The sequence below is a fragment of the Orcinus orca genome, chromosome 2 (genome assembly GCF_937001465.1).
Source record: "Orcinus orca chromosome 2, mOrcOrc1.1, whole genome shotgun sequence".
NCBI lineage: Eukaryota > Metazoa > Chordata > Mammalia > Artiodactyla > Delphinidae > Orcinus > Orcinus orca.
This window is the reverse complement of record NC_064560.1, coordinates 21,993,254-22,015,428: the sequence shown is the minus strand read 5'-3', so window position 1 is coordinate 22,015,428 and position 22,175 is coordinate 21,993,254. Positions and strand designations below refer to the sequence as shown.

Genomic DNA, 22,175 nt, shown 5'->3' with positions numbered 1-22,175 from the left:
AGTCCTAACCCCACACTTGCCAGCAAAGGCTACGTGGAGCCTAGACGTCCACCCTTGTCAAGCAGTAACAAAGTACTCTGGACCTCCATAGTGTCAGTGAGGATCACAGGGAGATTGGACCTCCACCTCCCATTCAGTGGTAATGCAGTACCCTTCCTTTCCCTGCTGGGATAGTGTCAGAGGAGGGGTAGTGGAGACTCAGAACTTTCACCACCCCTCAGCAGGAGCAAAACAAAGAAGAGAGATTTAACACTGAGAAAAGATTATGAACAGATACCAATATTAAGATGACATCGATATTAGCAAGATATTAGAATTATCGGACACAGTTTTTAAAAGCAGCCATAATACAAATGCTTCAGTGAATATTTACAAATGTAATTGGGCAAATGAAAAAATAGGAAGTCTCGGCAAAAAAACACACAAAGTGTCAGAAAAATATATAAAGATATAAAAAAGAACCAAATGGAAATTATTTAAAAAACACACAAAAATCAAATTAAAAAAAAAAACTCAATTGATCAACCCAACAGCAAAATAAAGAGGAAAGAAGAAAGAATCTGTGACGTTAAAACAGAACAATAGAGCTCTACCCACCACCAGTTCCTCCCATCAGGAAACTTACACAAGCATCTTAGATAGCCTCATCCAACAAAGGGCAGACAGTAGAAGCAAAAAGAACTACAATCCTGCAGCCTGTGGAACAAAAACCACATTCACAGAAAGATAGACAAGATAAAAAGGCAGAGGGCTATGCACCACAGGAAGGAACAAGATAAAACCCCACAAAGAAAACTAAATGAAGTGGAGATAAGCAACCTTCCAGGAAAAGAATCCAGAATAATGATAGTGAATATGATGCATGACCTTGGAAAAAGAATGGAGGCAAAGATCAAGAAGATGCAATAAATGTTTAACAAAGACCTAGAAGAATTAAAGAACAGAGATGAACAATACAATAACTGAAAAGAAAACTACACTAGAAGGAAAAAATAGCAGAATAACTGAGGCAGAAGAATGGATAAGTGACCTGGAAGACAGAATGGTGGAATTCACTGCTGCAGAACAGACTAAAGAAAAAAGAATGAAAAGAAATGAAGACAGCCTAAGAGACATCTGGGACAACATTAAACACAACAACATTTGCATTATAGGAGTCCCAGAAAGAGAAGAGAGAGAGAAAGGACCAGAGAAAATATTTGAAGAGATTATAGTTGAAAACTTCCCTAACATGGGAAAGGAAATAGCCACCCAAGTCCAGGAAGCACAGTGAGTCCCATACAGGATAAACCCAAGGAGAAACACGCTGAGACACATAGAAATCAAACTAGCAAAAATTAAAGACAAAGAAAAATTATTGAAAGCAGCAAGGGAAACATGACAAATAACATACAAGGGAACTCCCATAAGGTTAACAGCTGATTTCTCAGCAGAAATTCTACAAGCCAGAAGGGAGTGGCACAATATATTTTAAATGATGAAAGGGAAGAACCTACAACCAAGATTACTCTACCCAGCAAAGATTTCATTGAGATTCGATGGAGAAATCAAAAGCTTTACAGACAAGCAAAAGCTAAGTGAATTCAGCACCACCAAACCAACTCTACGACAAATGCTAAAGGAACTTCTCTAAGTGGGAAACACAAGAGAAGAAAAGGACCTAGAAAACAAACCCAAAACAATTAATAAAATGGTCATAGGAACATACATATCGATAATTACCTTAAACATGAATGGATTAAATGCTCCAACCAGAAGACACAGGCTTGCTGAATGGATACAAAAACAAGACCCATATATATGCTGTCTACAAGAGACCCACTTCAGACCTACGGACACATACAGACTGAAAGTGAGGGGATGCAAAAAGATATTCCATGCAAATGGAAATCAAAAGAAAGCTGGAGTAGCTACACTTATATCAGATAAAGTAGACTTTAAAATAAAGAATGTTACAACAGACAAGGAAGGACATTACATAATGATCAAGGGATCAATCCAAGAAGATATAACAATTATGAATCTATACGCACCCAACAGAGGAGCACCTCAATGCATAAGGCAACTGCTAACAGCTATAAAAGAGGAAATTGACAGTAAAACAATAATAGTGGGGGACTTTAACACCTCACTTACACCAATGGACAGATCATCCAAAATGAAAATAAATAAGGAAACACAAGCTTTAAATGACACAATAGACCAGATAGATTTAATTGATATTTATAGGACGTACCATCCAAAAACAACAGATTACACTTCTCCAGGATAGATCACATCCTGGGTCACAAATCAAGCCTCAGTAAATTTAACAAAATTGAAATCATATCAAGCATCTTTTCTGACCACAACGCTATGGAATTAGAAATCAATTACAGGGAAAAAACCGAAAACACACAAACACATGGAGGTTAAACAATACGTTATTAAATAACCAAGAGATCACTGAAGAAATCAAAGAGGAAATCAAAAAATACTTAGAGACAAATGACAATGAAAACACGACGATCCAAAACCTATGGGATGCAGCAAAAGCAGTTCCAAGAGGAAGTTTATAGCTATACAAGCCTACCTAAAGAAACAAGAAAAATCTCAAGTAAACAATATAACCTTACACCTAAAGGAACTAGAGAAAGAAGAACAGACAAAACCCAAAGTTACCAGAAGGAAAGAAATCATAACCACCAGGGCCAAAATAAATGAAATAGAAACAAAGAAAACAATAGCAAAGATCAATAAAACTAAAAGCTGGTTCTTTGAGAAGATAAACAAAATTGATAAACCATTAGCCAGACTCATCAAGAAAAAGAGAGAGAGAGGACTCCAATCAATAAAATTAGAAATGGAATACAAGAAGTTACAACAGACACCAACGAAATACAAAACATCCTAAGAGACTACTACAAGCAACTCTCTGCCAGTAAAATGGACAACCTGGAAGAAATGGACAAATCCTTAAAAAGGTGTAACCTTCCAAGACTGGACCAGGAAGAAACAGAAAATATGAACAGACCAATCATAAGTAATGAAATTGAAACTATGATTAAAAATCTCCCAACAGGGGCTTCCCTGGTGGCGCAGTGGTTGGGAGTCCGCCTGCCAATGCAGGGGACACGGGTTTGTGCCCCGATTGGGGAAGATCCCACATGCCGCGGAGCAGCTGGGCCCGTGAGCCACGGCCGCTGAGCCTGTGCGTCCAGAGCCTGTGCTCCGCAACGGGAGAGGCCACAACAGTGAGAGGCCCACATACCGAAAAAAAAAAAAAAAAAAAAAAAATCTCCCAACAAACAAAACTCCAGGACCAGATGGCTTCACAGGTGAATTCTATGAAACATTTAGAGAAGAGCTAACACCCATCCTTCTCAAACTTTTCCAAAAAATTGCAGAGGAAGGAACACTCCCAAACTCATTCTATGAGGTCACCATCACCCTGATACCAAAACCAGACAAAGATACTACAAAAAAAGAAAATTACAGGCCACTATCACTGATGAATATAGATGCAAAAATCCTCAACAAAATACTACCAAACAGAATCCAACAACACATTAAAAGGATCATACACCATGATCAAGTGGGGTCTATCCCAGGGATGCAAGGATTCTTCAATATATGCAAATCAATCAATGTGATACACCATATTAACAAAGTGAAGAATAAAAACCATATGATCATCTCAATAGATGCAGAAAAAGCTTTTGACAAAATTCAACACCATTTATGATAAAAACTGTCCAGAAAGTGGGCATAGAGGGAACCTACCTCAACATAATAAAGGCCATATACGACAAACCCACAGCAAACATCATTCTCAATGGTGAAAAACTGAAAGCATTTCCTCTTAGATGAGGAACAAGACAAGGATGTCCACTCTCACCACTATTATTCAACATAGTTTTGGAAGTTCTAGCCATGGCAATCAGAGAAGAAAACAAAATAAAAGGAATACAAACTGGAAAAGAAGAAGTAAAATTGTCACTGTTTGCAGATGACATGATACTATACGTAGAGAATCCTAAAAATCCCACCAGAAAACTACTAGAGCTAATCAATGAATTTGGTAAAGTTGCAGGATACAAAATTAATGCACAGGAATCTCTTGCATTCCTATACACTAATGAGGAAAAATCTGAACGAGAAATTAAGGAAACACTCCCATTTACCATTGCAACAAAAATAATAAAATACCTAGGAATAAACCTACCTAGGGAGACTTTTGCAGACTGTATGCAGAAAAGTATAAGACACTGATGAAAGAAATTAAAGATGATACCAACAGATGGAGAGATATACCATGTTCTTGGACTGGAAGAATCAATATTGTGAAAATGACTATACTACCCAAAGCAATCTACAGAATCATTGCAATCCCTATGAAATTACCAATGGCATTTTTACAGAACTAGAACAAAAACTCTTAAAATTTGTATGGAGACACAGAAGACCCCAAATAGCCAAAGCAGTCTTGAGGGAAAAAAATGGAGCTGGAGGAATCAGACTCCCTGACTTCAGACTATACTACAAAGCTACAGTAATCAAGACAATATGATACTGGCACAAAAACAGAAACAAAGATCAATGGAACAAGATAGAAAGCCCAGAGATAAACCCATGCACCTATGGTCAACTAATCTATGACAAAGGAGGCAAGGATATACAATGGAGAAAAGACAGTCTCTTCAATAAGTGGTGCTGGGAAAACTGGACAGCTACATTTAAAAGAATGAAATTAGAACACTCCCTAACACCATACACAAAAATAAACTCAAAATGGATTCGAGACCTAAATTTAAGACAGGACACTATAAAATTCTTAGAGGAAAACATAGGAAGAATACTCTTTGACATAAATCACAGCAAGATCTTTTTGATCCACCTCCTAGAGTAATGGAAATAAAAACAAAAATAAACAAATGGGACCTAATGAAACTTAAAAGCTTTTGCACAGCAAAGGAAACCATAAACAAGACAAAAAGAGAACCATCAGAATGGGAGAAAATATTTGCAAATGAGTCAATGGACAAAGGATTAATCTCCAAAATATATAAACAGCTCAATATTAAAGAAACAAACAACCCAATCCAAAAATGGGCAGAAGACCTAAATAGACATTTACGCAAAGAAGACATACAGATGGCCAAGAAGCACATGAAAAGCTGCTCAACATCATTAATTATTAGAGAAATGCAAATCAAAACTACAATGAGGTATCACCTCACACCAGTTAGAATGGGCATCGTCAGAAAATCTGCAAACAACAAATGCTGGAGAGGGTGTGGAGAAAAGGGAACCCTCATGCACTGTTGGTGGGAATGTAAATTGATACGCCACTATTGAGAACGGTATTGAGGTTCCTTAAAAAATGAAAAAATAGAATTACCATATGATCTAGCAATCCCACTACTGGGCATATACCCAGAGAAAACCATAATTCAAAGAGTCATGTACCACAATGTTCATTGCAGCTCTATTTACAATAGCCAGGACATGGAAGCAACCTAAATGCCCATCAACAGATGAATGGAGAAAGAAGTTGTGATACATATATGCAATGGAATATTACTCAGCCATAAAATGGAACGAAATTGGGTCATTTCTTGAGATGTGGATGGATCTAGAGACTGTCATACAGAGTGAAGTAAGTCAGAAAGAGAAAAACAAATATCATATATTAACACATGTATGTGGAATCTAGAAAAATGGTACAGATGAACCGGTTTGCAGGGCAGAAGTTGAGACACAGATGTAGAAAACAAACGTATGGACACCAAGGGGGGAAAGCCGTGGGGGAGTGGAGATGGTGGTGTGATGAATTGGGTGATTGGGATTGACCTGTATACACTGAAATGTATAAAATTGATGACTAATAAGAACCTGTTGTATAAAATAAATAAATAAACCAGAACAATAGAAGCTACCAATCTAAAAAACAGAGAGAAATTAGACCAAGCAAAAGGAAGACAAAAAATATCTCAGGAAAGTCTGGGACTATAAAAGAAAGAGTTGTTTCATTGGAGTCCCAGAAGGAGAGGATAAAATGAATGAGGTTGAAAAATATTTAAAGAAATAATAGTGTAAAACATCCCCAATTTGGCAAGAAGTATAAACCTACAGATTCAAGAAGCTGAGTAACCTGCAGACAGAATAAACTCAAAGAAATCTATGCCAAAACACTTTATAGTGAAACTCCTGAAAAGGAAAAACTCTTAAAAGAAGCCAGAGAAATGAAGCTTTACCTATAAAGGAAAGATCATACCAATGACTGTGGGTTTCTCATCAGAAACCATGATTTCCAGAAGGAAGCCTTGCAATATTTTTCAAGAGCTGAACAAAAAGAACCATCAACTGAGAATTCAATACTTAGTGAAAACCTCCTTCAGGAATAAAGGGGAAATCAAGACATTATCAGATGAAGGAAAACTAAGAGAATTTTTTTTTTGCCAACAATTCTACCCTAAAACAATGGCAAAGGAGTTTCTCTAAGCAAAAAGTAAATGATAAAGTGAGAAATCTTGGAACATCAGGAAGAAAGATTAAATACAGAAAGTGCAAAAAATGGGTAACTTCAATAGATTTTCCTGATCCTCTTGAGTTTTCTAAATTTGTGTGATGATTGAAACAAAAATTATAGCTGTCAAATGTGGTTCTCAAAGTACGTTAAGGTGATATTTAAGAAAACTACATTTTATATGGGGGAAGGTAAAGGGAAATAAGGTTTCTGTGCTTCATTTGAGTGGGTAAAATGTCAACACCAGAAGACTTTGATAAGTTATGAATACATGGTATAATATCTAGAACAACTTTTATAAAGCTACACAAAGAGATATACTCAAAAACGCCATAGGTATTTCAACATGGAATTCTTTTTAATGTTCAAGTAATTAACTAGAAGCCTGGAAAAGGGAAATAGAGAAAGAAAAATCAGAGTGAACAGAAAACAGACTTAAGCCTTAATATATCAACAATTACATCAAATGTAAATAGCCTAAATATGTTAATTAAAATACATTTGCAGAGCAGATTAAAAAAAAAAAAAAACACCTATATGTTGTCAACACATATATAATGTTATATGTATGTTAAAGGTAAAAAGTTAAAAAAAGTATACAATCAAACATTAAGCAGGGACTTCCCTGGTAGTCCAGCAGTTAAGACTCCGCTCTCCTGATGCAGAGGGCCCAGGTTCAATCCCTGGTCAGGTCCCACATGCCGCGGCTAAGATCCTGCTTGCTGCAACTAAAAAAGATCCTACACATGGCAATGAAGATCCTGCATGCAGCAGTGAGGATCCCGAGTGCTGCAACTAGGACACAGCCAAATAAATAAATAAATACTTTTAAGAATTAAGCAACATAATCTAATCAACATTCATAGAATACTGCACCCAACAATAGGAAAAACCAATTTATTTTTTCAAGTGACCATGGGACATATACCAACATAGACCATACCCTGGATCATTAAACAAACATTAGCTAACAAACACACTGAAAGCATACAGGGTATGCTCTCTAACCATAGGGAAATCAAACTAGAAATCAATAAGCAAAAGATAACACAAGCATTCCAAACAAAACATCACACTTCTGAATAATTCATGGGTCAAAGAGGAAGTCTCAAAGGAAATTAAAAAAATATATAATGACCTGGATTAAAATAAAAACACAAAATCTTTATGGGATGAAGCCAAAGTGGTGCTTTTAGGGAAATTTATAGCAATTTATGCTTGCATTTGAAAATAGGAAAAATATTAAATAAATAATCTAAACTCCCAACTGAAGGAACTAGGAAAAAATGGAAACCAAGCAGAAGAAAGAAAATAATAAGGATTTGAGCAGAAATCAATGAAATTGAAAAAATATATAGTTCTTTGAAAATATCAATAAAATTGATAAACTTCTGGAAAGATGAATAAGGAAAAAAGAAAACACAGATTAATACTAGGAATGAAAAAGGAGATATCACTACAGACCCTGCAGATAACAAAAAATAGTAAGGGAATACTGCATACAACTCTATACATTTCATAGCTTAGATGATATGGACCAATTCTTCAAAAAATACAGCCTATCGCAACTCACCCAATATAAACTATTAATTTGAATGCCTCAGTAACTATTAAGGAAATTGAATTGGTAGTTAAAAAATCTCCCAGAAAAAGATATCTCTAAGGTCATATGATTTTAATGGAGAATTCTACCAAACATTTAAGGAAGATGTAACATCAATAGTATATAATCTCTTCCAGGAAATGGAAGAAGAGTAACTACTTCTGCAGTGGATTTATGAAGCTGGAATTACCTTCATATCAATATTCCTCATGAATATAGATGAATAAATTATTAACAAAATACTACAAAGTAGAATTCAGAAATATATACAAAGAGTTATACAGCAAAATTAAGTGGAATTTATTCCAGGCTGACTGAATGTTCAGAACTCAATCAGTGTAATTTACCATATTAACCAGCTAAAGAAGACAAGTTACATGACCATATCAACTGATGCAGAAAAATCATTTCATGAAATTAAAAACACATTTATGATTTAAAAAAAAAAACCTGAGAAAAATAGAAATAGAAAACTTCCTTAACTTGATAAGATACTGACAGTTAATATTATCTTTAATGGTGAAAGATGAATGCTTTCCCTATAAGATCAGGAGCAGTTGTGTCCACTCTCACCACTACTCTTTGAGATAGGACTAGAAGTAATAGCCAGCACAATATCAGAAAGGGATAAATAAAACTGTCCCTATTTGCACATGACATGGTAGTCTACATAGAAAATCCTCCGAAATATATATATATATATATATATATATATATATATATATATATATATATATACACACATACATTTATGTAAAACCTCCTGGGACCAATAAGTGAGTGCAGCAAGGTGACAGAATACAAGATCATCATACAAAAATTAATTTCTACATCCTAGCAATGAACATGTAGAAAAAAATTTTTTAGACATTTAAAATCACTGAAAAAATGAAATACTTAGAAGTAAATCTAACAAAACATCTACTGGTCTCATGCTGAAAACTACTAAAAGCTGATGAAAGATATGAAAGAAATTTTCAATAAATGGAGAGACATACCATGTTCATGTATTGGAGGACTCAACCTATTATAGATGAAAATTCTCTCCGAAGTTGGTATGCAGGCTTAATGCAATTCCAGGCAAACCCCAGAAATAGTTTATGGTAGATTTAGAAAACTAAAATTTATAAGGAAATGCAAACAATATAGAATATCTATAACATTCTGGAAAGGATAAATAAAGAACCAATTTCAAGACTTAGGTAGCTACAGTAAATAAAATTCTGTGATATTGGTGGAAGTACAGACACATAGGTCAATGGAACAGAATAAAGAACCCATAATTAGCTACACACTAGTACAGGCAACTGATTTTTGACAAAGGAGCAAAGCAATTCAGTGGAGTAAGAATTGTTTTTTCAATAAATGGTGCTGGAGCAATTGGACATCCATAGGCAATAAAAATGAACTTCAACATAAACCTCACAACTTGTATGAAAATTAAGTCAAAATGGATCCTAGATTTAAATGCAAAATTATAAAATTTTTAGAAGATGATAAGGGGAAAAATCTTTGGGACCTAGAACTTGGTGAAGATTTAGTAGACATGTCACCATAACGTGGACCATAAAAGAATAAAATCAATAAATTGAAACCCATCAAGATTACAATCTTTTCTCTGTGAAGTGTCTATTAAAAGAATGAAAACACAAGTTCTGGACTGGGATAAAATATTTGTAAACCACAAATCTGACAAAGGACTCATATCTATAATATAGAAAGAGCTCTCAAAACCCAACAGTAACCCCATCCCCCTCCACACACCTTCAATGCAATTAGAAAATGGGCAAAAACATGAAGAGATCTTTCACATACATAAAAAGATATAAAGGTGGCACATAAGTATGTGAAAAATATAAAACATCAGTAGCTATTAAGGACATGCAAATTAAGAATATGGGTTAATATATAATATTAGAACAGCTAAAATAAAAATAATGAAAATATCAAATCTGGAAAAAATGCAGAGAAATGGGATCCATAATGTATTGCTGGTGGAAATGTAAAATGATACAGCCACTCTGGAAAATAATTTGGCAGCTTCCTGAGAAACTAAGCATGGTCTTACCTCATGACCCAGCAATTTCACTCTTGAACTATCCCATAGGAAATAAAACTTACGTGCACACAAAGACCTGTACAAAATTGTTCCTAGCAGCTTTATTTATAACGGCAAAAAGAAACTGGAAACAATAAAAATGTCTCTTAATAGGAGTATGGTTAAACTAATGGTGGTATACTCATACCATCAAATATTGTTCAGCAATTAAAAAAAGGAATAAATTATTTTTTAACATCTTTATTGGAGTATAATTGCTTTACAATGGTGTGTTAGTTTCTGCTGGGTAACAAAGTGAATCAGCTATACATAAACATATATCCCCATATCTTCTCCTTCTTGCATCTCCCTCCCACCCTCCCTATCCCACCCCTCTAGGTGGACACAAAGCACTGAGCTGATCTCCCTGTGCTGTGTGACTGCTTCCCACTAACTATCTATTTTACATTTGGTAGTGTATATATGTCCATGCCACTCTCTCACTTCATCCCAGCTTACCCTTCCCCCTCCCCGTGTCCTCAAGTCCATTCTCTATGTCTGCATCTTTATTTCTATCCTGCCCCTATGTTCTTCAGAACCTTTTTTTTTTCTTTTTTTAGATTCCACATACATGCGTTAGTATATGATATTTGTTTTTCTCTTTCTGACTTACTTCATTCTGTGTGATAGTCTCTAGGTCCATCCACCTCACTACAAATAACTCAATTTCATTTCTTTTTATGGATGAGTATTATTCCATTGTATATATGTGCCACATCTTCTTTATCCATTCATCTGTCGATGGACACTTAGGTTGCTTCCATGTCCTGGCTATTGTAAATAGAGCTGCAATGAACATTGTGGTACATGACTCTTTGAATTATGGTTTTCTCAGGGTATATGCCCAGTAGTGGGATTGCTGGGTCATATGGTAGTTCTATTTTTAGTTTTTTGAGGAACCTCCATACTGTTCTCCATAGTGGCTGTATCAGTTTGCAAGGAATGAATTATTGATACACTCAACAGCTTAGATGGTTGTCATGCTGAGCCAAAATTGCCAATCTCAAAAGGTTACATACTGGATGATTCCATTTATATAACATTCTCAAAATGACAAAATTATATAGATGGAAACAGATTAATGGTTGCCAGGCATAGGGAGGGAAGGGCATTAGTGTGTGTGTGTGTGTGTGTGTGTATGTGTGTGTGTGTTGGGGGTATGTAAGTATAGCTATAAGTGGGTAGCACAAGAGGAATCTTTGATGGTGGAATAATTCTATATCTTGATTGTGGTGGCAGTTACACAAATTTACACAAGTAATCAAATTACATAGAACTATATGCACACATTGTATCAATGCTAAATTCCTAGTTTTGATATTGTATTTTAATTAGGTAGGATGCAACCATTGGGAGAAGCAAGGTGAATAGTACCTCCCTCTACTATCTTTGCAACTTCTCTGAATGTATAAATATTTCAAAATAAAAGTTAAGAAAGTTAGTGCCTCACTTTTAAGAAAAGTCTGGTAACAATTCTAAGGAGGGTTCTTGGAAAATAAGAGACAAAGATAGAAAATAAAAAAGGATGAAAAAATCATAGATCTAAATAATGGGGTAAGCATCCCATTAATAGGAGTTATAGAAAGATAGGATATGGAAAACAGATGAGAAGGAATCCTTAAAGAAATAATGCCCCCACATCCCCAGAACTCATATGTATATACTGGTGGGTTCCCAAGTTCTGCTTAGTATTCATCATCGTAAATGAAAACAATATGCAAACCATGTTACATTAATAGGACATCAGTTAACAAAAAGATAAGCAGAATTGTCTTGAATGACACTTGATGTTAAGGCTTGCCTCACATTTTAACTCTCTGGAGCAATTAAAATGTTGCAAATTATGTTATCAACACACTATATGGCAAATTAAGTCACAGCTGAATTCCGTATAGTTTTCGTTTTTTCACGTAATAGATAGGTGTGAGATCTGTTGTAGAAGCCACAGAATTGTGAACAATAATGCTTGGTACTTTGTTTTCAGTAAACTTTACAGAGGTCATCTTGCAGTTCCGTATAATCTTCTGTGCTTTTTTAGACTAGATCATATGTAATTCAGGAGCAGATACTTTTGTTTATAGAGTAACTCAACATTCCTCTTCCCTTTTTTGGTCTTTGGTGACATCATTATATATTCTGCATAATTTATCAACATTTATATGAGTCACTACTTAGCGATTTGGGTAAGTTCTGAGAGTATAATCTCACAGGGAAAAGTGGAATTGAGAAAACAAGATAGAAAGAAAAGGTAATGAAAATTTAAGCAAATCTACTGGTTAAATAAAGGAACAAAAAAAATAGAAATCAAAAGAGATATGCAAACAAGTGCTGGCCATCTAGCAGAAATACCAATATAAAAATATATCTTTGAAAAATAAAAGTACAACATACTTCTGAGCCTATGTGTGGGTATGAATATTTTTTAAACAGAATTTAACTTATGTATCTACAAATAAAAAGCTTCTTAAATTTCAAAAATTAAAATCTGAATTTTTACATAAAGAGTAAAATTTATATCCAACAGTTACTGCCTATGGTTCTGGTAATAATATTATGATCCATACAATATATATGCATATAAAATTTGAATATATAAGTTTTACACCACAGAATGTTATAATGCCATGTAAGATTTCATTATTTATGAAATCCATAAGACCAGTTTAAAGGCTTGGGAAATATATTTATGGACACAATCAGGTTACAATCTGTATTGCAAATAGCAATTCAGTATGAAATAACCAATAAACTTTAAATGTGGGCACATAATCTTACTTTCCAATATAATAATAGTTTAAGTAGAAGATTGAGGGAATTTTAGAAAACATAAACATATCACAGGAGATTTTTTAAAGATTTTTTAAAACGTGTACAGTGGATTTTTAAATAATTCCAGAGGCCGTCAAATTCCATTACAATAATGTTGATTTTAAAGATACTTTTATACCAAAAGGTGGTAAAAGAATTGGGAATATAAGTCATGTGAATACCAGAGCTAAATTAAGGGTAAAGAACTGTCACCAGAAATGTTTAACAACTATCCCAAGATGGCACAGTGAACTTCTGTCAGTCAGTATTAGAAACAAAAGTTCCTATTGTCAAGAACATTTTTAAGTAAATTGTTCAATTATTATTTATAATATGTGTGTGGTGGCAGAGAAGATCTAATGTGATCTTCAGCTTTATTTCCTTTATCTCTTGGGTACTCAACAAGATTGTATTTCCCAATTTCCCCTGCAATGAGGTGAGACAGATGACTGAATTCTGAGGAATGAAATGTGGTTAGGTGATGCATGGTATTTATAGGCTGTTAACTAATGCTTCCCAAATAACCCTCCATGCTAGCTGTATGCCTTCCTGCAGAAAGGATGGTAGAACCAGTAATATAAAGGAGCTTTCCTGGGTAATTGAAATCCCATTTCTTGCTCACGCTGCCATTCCACAACCCACGTTACACTCTGATGTGAGCAAGAAATAAACCTTTATTTTGTTAACCCAAAATTATTTCAGGAGCTCTTACAGAAATTAATCGAACCATAATAGTAACTATCTCACTCATTTTTTGACAAAAGGAAAAAAATTAACTTTAATGTAAAATGCATCACTAACCCACTAGGATGGATATTAGCAAATAATGGATAATAACAAGTTTTGGCAAAGATGTGGAGAAATTTGAACCCTCATACCTTGCTGGTGGGAATGTAAATTGATGCAGCTGCTGTGGAGAACAGCTTGACAGTTCTTCAAAAATTTCAGCATAGAGCTACATGATTCATCAAGCACTGCTAGGTACATACTCTATAAAAAAGAAAACACATCTTACACTTGAATATAGCAACATCGTTCATAATAGTCAAAAATGTGGAATCAGCAATTCCACTCCTAGGTATTTATTCAGGAGAGCTGATAATATATGTTCTTATAAAAACTTGTAAATAAATATTTACAGGAGTATTATTCATAATAGGCAAAAAGGGAAAGTTACTCAAATGTCCGTCAAATGATGAACAGAAAAATAAAATGTACAATATATCCATACAGTGGAATACTATTTAGCAATTAAAAGAAAGTACTCAATTATGCTACAGTATGGATGAACCTCAAAAACATTATGCTAAGTGAGAGACGTTATCACATACTGTATGAACTATTTGTATAAAATATCTAGAATATGCAGATGTATGTATAAAGAGAGTATGGATTGTTTGCTTAGGGTTGAGAAGAGGAGGTTAGGGAGGGGAATGGGGAGGGATGCCTAATGGGTGTGAGGTTTCTTTAGGGGAGACGAAAAGAAAATGTTTTACAGTTAGATTGTGGTGATGGCTATATAACACAGTGACTACACAAAAAACATTTCATCTCAATTTTGTAAAGAAGGAGGAAAGGAGAGAGGGAGTACTATCAATTGGCTAGATGATAGCCACTCACTGGAATACATCATTGCAAAGCTAATATTTCATTTCTCATCTTAGACTGAAGAGAGGACTTCAAACCTGGGTTTCTTCTGGCCCTTCTTTTCTCTGTGGCAACTTCCCCATTGCCTCTGAAGCAGATGAAACCTGCCTTAGTTTACACTTTCTCTTCTGATTTCAGTCTTCATAAACCTCCACCACAAACTGCTGAAAAAACAGCTTCTCAACCCTCTTCTCTAGCTCATCACAGGAAACAGTGGACAGAAGCACATATTTTAAGAAAAAACAGCTAGCTGTTACTGAAAGAACACGCACTTTGAAATCAGAAAGACCTGGGTTCAGATCTTTGCACATCCCTTCAAAGATACATGCACTTGTCAGTTCATATGGCCTGAATTAAACTACAACAGTTTCTTCATCTGTAGAAGAGGAGTGCTATGAGGCTTATAATTAATAAAAATTATAACTAATACAAAATTAAGTAATTCTTTTGGCTTCTGAATTATACACAAATTCATATATACTGCACCCTGAACTCAAACCTTTCTACCCAACCATGCTTGAGTCATAAGAGAGAAAACCCAACAGTAACCCAGCACTAACAGGGTCACTAGCACAGTGGTCCTTATGCTGGGGGAAATATGGACCTATATCCCTCTCACTCTCCAAACCTGGAAAACTAAGGGTAAGGCTGGGTGTCTTTGTTTGAGAATTTAATATGTTCCTCCTACCCCATCCCTAGATGAGATCACTTATAATCCTTCTGAAAAGTGTATACCTTCTAATCCATATCTCTCTTGTGCATGTATATCTTTATAGGGAAGGAAATTTGGGGCACTTAACAGAAGTATTAAAAGCAGCCACTGTGGAAGATTGATTCTTATTTCAGAGAACCCACTGATGAACTTTTTTTTTTTTTAAATGTAGGAGGCCCTTGACAAACATAGATGAAAGAAACGAGAAAAGAAGAGGAAATTTATCTATTAAAAAAAAAGCATTATCCCTACAACATTTTCCTCATTGTAGAGAACTTAAAAAGTATGATTTTATTGTAAAAAGAAAGAGTAGCAGGACTTAAGTTTGCAGAGTCGCCGTAGGTGGTGAACCTGAGAAAAAAGAAAAAGTAGGGTCTCTGTGAAGAGAAAGTATGTTCATTGATAATGTGTCTAGAGGTTAGGGCTTAAAAATGGGACATGGCTAGTGAGAAATTTCTTGTGGCAACAAATAACAGATTTAATTGTAGCATCAGTAAGATTGGAATTTAATTACCAATATCTTTAACTGTTGTTTTACCCTTAAGCCTTCTTTACTAGAAGTCTAGTGTTAACGGTACTTAGAATACTGAAGGGAGAATGGCAGTGTTCCAAGAATTTGAGTTGATGACCAATAGTTAAATAAAAAAATCCTTAACATAGAGTTGAAAGCTATCATTCAAACTAGAACAGTGTGGCTTGAAATTGGACTGACTCAGAAGGAAATATAAGCCAAACGCTTTTGTAAGAAATGGAATTCTAAAATAGGATGATATTCTAATTAACACACCATATATATATAATTTATATACAATATGCAGATATACTTCTGCACATAAACTACCCAGATCTATGGAAATATTTAGATGCTAGAAAATCTGCTATATTGGACAGTCCTATTGATTTCCAAAGATATTCCCTTTCTTTGATAGGGTAAATTAACAGGGATTTAGTCTCTCAGTTGAAAAGACATGAAATTAGAGTCTTTTACACAGAATTTACAATACAGTTTATCATGCAGTAGATAGATTCTGAATATGGCATAACAATTCCTCCCTTCCCTGTATGCACATGCCTGCTGCCTCTCTTCCCATCAAGAAGTGGAGTCTATTTCCCTCCCCTTGAACACAGACTGGAATTGTGACCTGCTTCGGCACCGTGCCTTGCTTTTAAGTGGTGTGGCAGCTTCTGCTTTTGCACTCTTGGTGAAGTGGGTGGCCATGATGTAAAGGAGCTTGAGCTAGACTATTAAATGTTGAACCTGCAAGCAGACAGAGGGAGAACCCACGTGGAGAAGCACTGAGGCATCAGGCATATGAATAAAGCCGTCTTGGATCTTCCAGCCTAGATCAACCAGCATCTAAATGCAGCTGATGAAGGGCCCCCAGCCATTGCCAGGTGAAGCTGGAGAAACACCCAGCAGACCCTACCTGAGTTCCTAACCCAAAGATTCGTAAGAAATAACAAATCGTTGTATTATTTAAACCACCAAGTTTGGGGGTTATTTTTTACCCAGAATTAGATAACTGAAACAAAAATGGATACCAGAAATAGGTTGTCACCATAAGAAAATCCTAAAATATGCGCTAATGACTTTGTAGGAAGGAGGGTAAGAGCCTGAGGACAAGTGAGGAGATTGTTAGTGGGATTGGAATACAGTGAAGAAATTTCTCTTGGAGGTTAGAGAAAGGACATACCCCTGCAGTAACATAGAAAATAAAAATTAAAAAATATATACCTAAGGAACATGAGAATCTGGTTAAAGAGCTTTCCAGGTAGAAAGTATCAGAGTAAGTGATCATAGCTGACACCAGCTGGGGCATAAGTAGTGTGAAGCTGAAGTCTACCCAAATTCCTATCCCACAGAATCGTAAGAAAAAAAAAAAATCTTGTTTTAAGCCACTGAGCTTTGGGGTTTTTACATACCAATAGGTAACGGATACAGACCACCAACAAATCCCACGTGGAAGAATATTTTCAGGATGCTGGTCCCCAAGATTGGTCTTCCAAAGACAGTTAGGAGCATAACTGCATACCTTCTAAGCTGCAAACACCGCCAAGTATGAGTAAGTTGCAAAGCAACAAGAAAACACAACATAAAACCTTACAAGGTGGAAATCAATTGTACTTTTGGATGGTTTATGCCTATAATCATGGTTCTTAGGTGATTTATTCGTAACAAAAATCTCTCCCATTTCTCCATTTTGAAGAACTGAGAGAAAAAAATTTTCCAGGCACACTTCAAGACTCAGACACATTCTGAAGGCCTTTGGGGTCAGTCTGACCCCACTTCTTTAATTTCTTGTGAAAATCTTTTTAATTGTCTGTGTTTCTCTTTGGAAGGAGAATAAAGTGTTGTATGGTAGGTACTCCTGGCCCTTTCTTTCTCAGGCAAAATATGTGCCACAGAGCTGCTTCCTGCAGTTGTGTTATCTAAATGAGTGTCCTTGATAATGATAATAATTTTCTCCATGATTGCTCTCGCTAAAAGGGAAAACCAGAAGTTAAAGGATTTCTCTAGTCTCCTCTAATATAATTTATCCTGAAAGCTGAAATAAAAGCATTCCCAGATGACACAGTGGTAACCCTTTTCCATCAGATGTTCCTGTATTTTAAGTTTCTTAGCTGTACAATCTAAAGTAAATATACCTACTTTGGAGAAAAGAATTGACACAGTATTAACATTTGTCACCATAAACTCATATCTGACTGTCAAATTATTTTTATAGTTTTGTTGTTTTGTTTATTAATGAATACATGGAAGAAGGAAGAGGAATAGGGGGAAAAAAGAACACTGAGAAGAAAAGATCCAATGCTCTGCTTACTCTTTTTCTGTTTATTATTGCATTAATTGAAATGAAAATCGGGCTCAGTGGTCCACTCCCTGGTCTAATTGCTGTTGGAAAATTAAAAAAAAAAGATCTTGCATCTTCTCAAACTAGTCTGATACAAAGTTTAGAAAAGGCTATGAGGAGTAAAGCAAGCCCAGACTGTACTCTTGATTCCTCTTTTCTACTTACTTACAAACCTAGAATATAAAACATATTTTCAAAAACATAAAATAATAAAAAGTCTTAATATGGTATATAAGTTGTCCTTACCCAAATATGTAAATAATATTTTAGCATTTAGTAAATATATATTTTAGGAGATGCATTTTTGGAAAATATAGTGTCTATGACGAAGATCGCAAATACATTTTAATTTACATGCCACTCTCATAAGTGGATCGTGGCTTCAGCAAGATTGTGTTGTAGACCTATCTTTGCTAGTGTGAAAGAGTCTACAATAGATACAAGAGGGATAACTGTGCTAAGAATTTTTCACTTCTGTTCCATAAGAGTAACACCTGAATTAGGCATATAGAAAACAGAAGTCATCAATTGCAAGAAGTTAATGGGGTTAACCAACAGGAAGAATGGATATTCTAATAGGAAAATGTTTTATAAATGCTTGCTTATTGGAGTATCAGGAATTTTAATTATTTTGATCTGGCAAAGGGAAGATTTGTAAAGTGTGATACTCTTTAGTTGAATTTGAAGAGTAGCGTACATTCACTTAACGCCCGACTCAAAATGAGAATATCAGAAAACATTGGACCAGGAGGACAAACATATTTCTGTGATCTGTAGCATAAACACAGTTATATATGATACAGTGTTCTTTGTCAATATTTGTTCTCTAAACTTGGAGAATACGAGGAGGATAACGCTCTTTGATTGAGGAATATCTCCTTATAGTGAATATATTTGCATTCTTTTAAAGTCAGATAACAAAGCGGACAATACAGAATTGCCAGAGAAATTGAAAACAGGCTTCATAGGGAAGAAACATGCATGATAATAAATGTGGTCTAAGGAATAGGAAGTAGGATCATAGTTGGGGGCAAAGGCACGGAAGGTAGTGCATGCAATCTTCTTGTTCAGCATGGTTACATTGAGAAAAGGGTAACAAAATGTGCAAAGACACACACGTGAATTCACTCCATACCAAATAGGTACATAAGATGAGCAGCAGTGACTGGTGAAAAAAACATGGCTCATGGGTAATTAATGGTTACAGATGAACATAATTCGCAGAAAATGCACTGACCTAAATGGACCCAACAGTCTCAGCCTCTTGGCCATCAATATTCAGAGGAGAAAGAAACTTTAAAATCCAGCAATGATAAAAGAGTCTGTGTTCATCAACATCTGGCTGATGTCTTGGAGAACAAAAAAAGCAAATGGTATGTGGCAATAGAAAGATAGAAAAACAAAGATTAGGTACATGTAAAACAGAGAAGACACAAGTGAAACAGCTACAGCAGCATGGTGACCCCATGCCTGGGGAGCTGGGAGAAGCTTCTGTTGGAGATATTTTTGGGGGGGATGGTTTGCACTGCATGGCTTGGAGGATCTTAGTTCCCCAACCAGGGATCGAACTCAGGCCCCTGCAGTGAAAGCGCCGAGTCCTAACTACTGGACCGCCAGTGAAGTCCCCTGTTGGAGATTTTGAAGGGACTCTCAAGGAGCCTCAGAAGGATTTGTTCTGATGCTATAAAATTCTTACGTGATGGCTGCACCTACTTCAAGTTGCACTTTTTCTTGTGATTTATTCTCACAGCAAAGTGAAACTAAGTTGCTCACAGTATGAATATAAAGTTTTCCCTGCCTACAGTTCTCTTAAGAGCAGCCTATTGGAGGCCTTTGAATTCTTTCAGCTTATGCAGAGACCTTTTATAATAAATTGTGTTTTTCATGTTAAAAAGGAAACTTCGAAAGAAGGTGTTAACATAATTGAGGCATGATAAGTTTGACAGTAAGTGTCATTATCAGAGTTCCACTGACAGCTTTTTGAAGTCAAAAAAAAAATTCTTTCTACATAAGCACAAAACCTCTTGCAGTGTTTAAACAATTTCACCAAATATATTAATATTCTACAATGGCCCCTTCATTCTGAAGGTTACCCAAGTGAAATGGTTTTCATGATATTTGGGTTTTTTAATCTATTGAACAAAGTACTCACTGGTATTCAATATAGAGAAAATACAAAAGTTTAAAGGATGAGATGAAAGGTAAAAATATGAAAAGATGTTCTCATGTTTGCCTTCTGCACACCAATGACTCACCTTGTATGCACACCAGGACGAATACCCTCCACTTCGAATATCTTCACTGCAAGTAATGTGGAAAAGATGGATAAATAAGAAGTCATATAAATCTGGGTCGTTCAAAGCTTTGTCTAAATTTACCATAAAACCAGGAAGTGTTTTTTTAAATGAATTATTCCTATTTTTAGCATTTCCTAAAAATAGAGTATCCCTTAATTGAGAAATTCATCACCTCTATATACAAGCTGCTACCTCTCATATAGTAAAATTTTAAATCCTTTCTTCTTAGAGCTTTCTGGATTTCTGATTTTTGTCTTAGAAAGAAACTACTAGTGAAAATGTCCAATAAAACAACAAAGAACACTTATAAAGAATTAAGCAGTAATGTGTTGGCAAGTAAATCTTGGAAGGAAAAATGTGTGATTAAAAAAGAAAAAAAAAAGTTAGAGACAAGAGTGGAACAGAAAACAATACCAAACTGAAATAATGTAAAAAAAAAAAAGCTGCAGTTAGATAAAACTTGATTCTTAACACAGTACACATTCCTCTGAAATGCCTTGGGGGAAAAGTGTTAAAATTCACCAGGAAAAGAAAGTTAAGGAAGAGTCTTATGACAAAAATTTGGCTTAAATATATTTTCCCATAAGTTTTATCTTACAAAGTATAAAAATTAGTGAAAGTTGAATTTTAAAAATTCATGTTCTGTATATATTTTTTAAATTGGATACACTTATGAATATTACACAGAGTTTAGTTCTGAACACATAAGTACAAAGCAGGTGCTGGAAGTAATGCAGACAAAAAATAAGTAAATCAGTCTATTATGAGGTATAAGTCGTGTTGATAGAGCTGAAGAAATCAACCAATCCATTTGACATCATTTGACACAATTTCTGAATATGTAATCTAGTCTTATCAGTTTATTAATTTCCCCATCCTTCATAAGACCTATGGGAATAAGTATTCCATTATAATTTGTCATTTCACAAATCGAGAGATTAAGATAAATTTATTTAATTATTGTCCCTCCTGGCCAATCCTCCCTCTTGCTTAACTCCCCTCCCTGATCTCCCAACATTGATATAGCTGGGAAAACCATCCATAAAATCAGAATAATTCTCTAAAGTAATGATTCCATCATCTTATTATATCCCTTATATTTAATAACATATTCATTCAAAACATATTTATTGGCATTATTGTGGACCTATCACTTTACTAGATGTATTTTTGCACATTACCAGCCTCACAATGGGCACACAATAAAAATTGGGTAAACAAATAAGCAATAAGGTAAATAAGATGTGAAATAAAGATATGTAATAGGGTGACTACAATTTCAAAAACCAAGAAAAGTCTAGTGGTAAAGTTGTACATATACAACTAAAGGAAGGAGCAGCTATAGTACTGTGGGAATAAGTCAGGTTTAGAGAAAAGCACACAGAATAAATATCTGAAAACTTGGTCTGAGTCATGGCTTTGCCACTTACCACTGGGTGATCTCAGCCAAGTAACTTAGAAGTTCTGAATTTCAGTTTTTGATTGATTGCGCTGGGAAGAATAAAACCAACTTCCCAAGCTTTTTTCTAGAAAGTAAATAATGATTTCTACTTCCTATAATGGCTGGCCATAATTTGGAACAATTTTCCTGCTAAAGAAACCTAGGAAGTGTTTTCGCTGCCAAGATCTAGAAGACATTTGAGATCCAAA

General features: G+C 35.1%; 1 long non-coding RNA gene across 1 annotated transcript in view; it reads right to left on the bottom strand.

The window, feature by feature from the left end:
• Positions 1-22,175, bottom strand: part of LOC125963451 (uncharacterized) — a 285,498-nt gene that overhangs the window by 83,939 nt on the left and 179,384 nt on the right. The window contains exon 2 of the long non-coding RNA XR_007475450.1: positions 4,618-4,783. This is a non-coding gene — a long non-coding RNA (uncharacterized LOC125963451). The remainder of the gene's footprint in view (positions 1-4,617; positions 4,784-22,175) is intronic.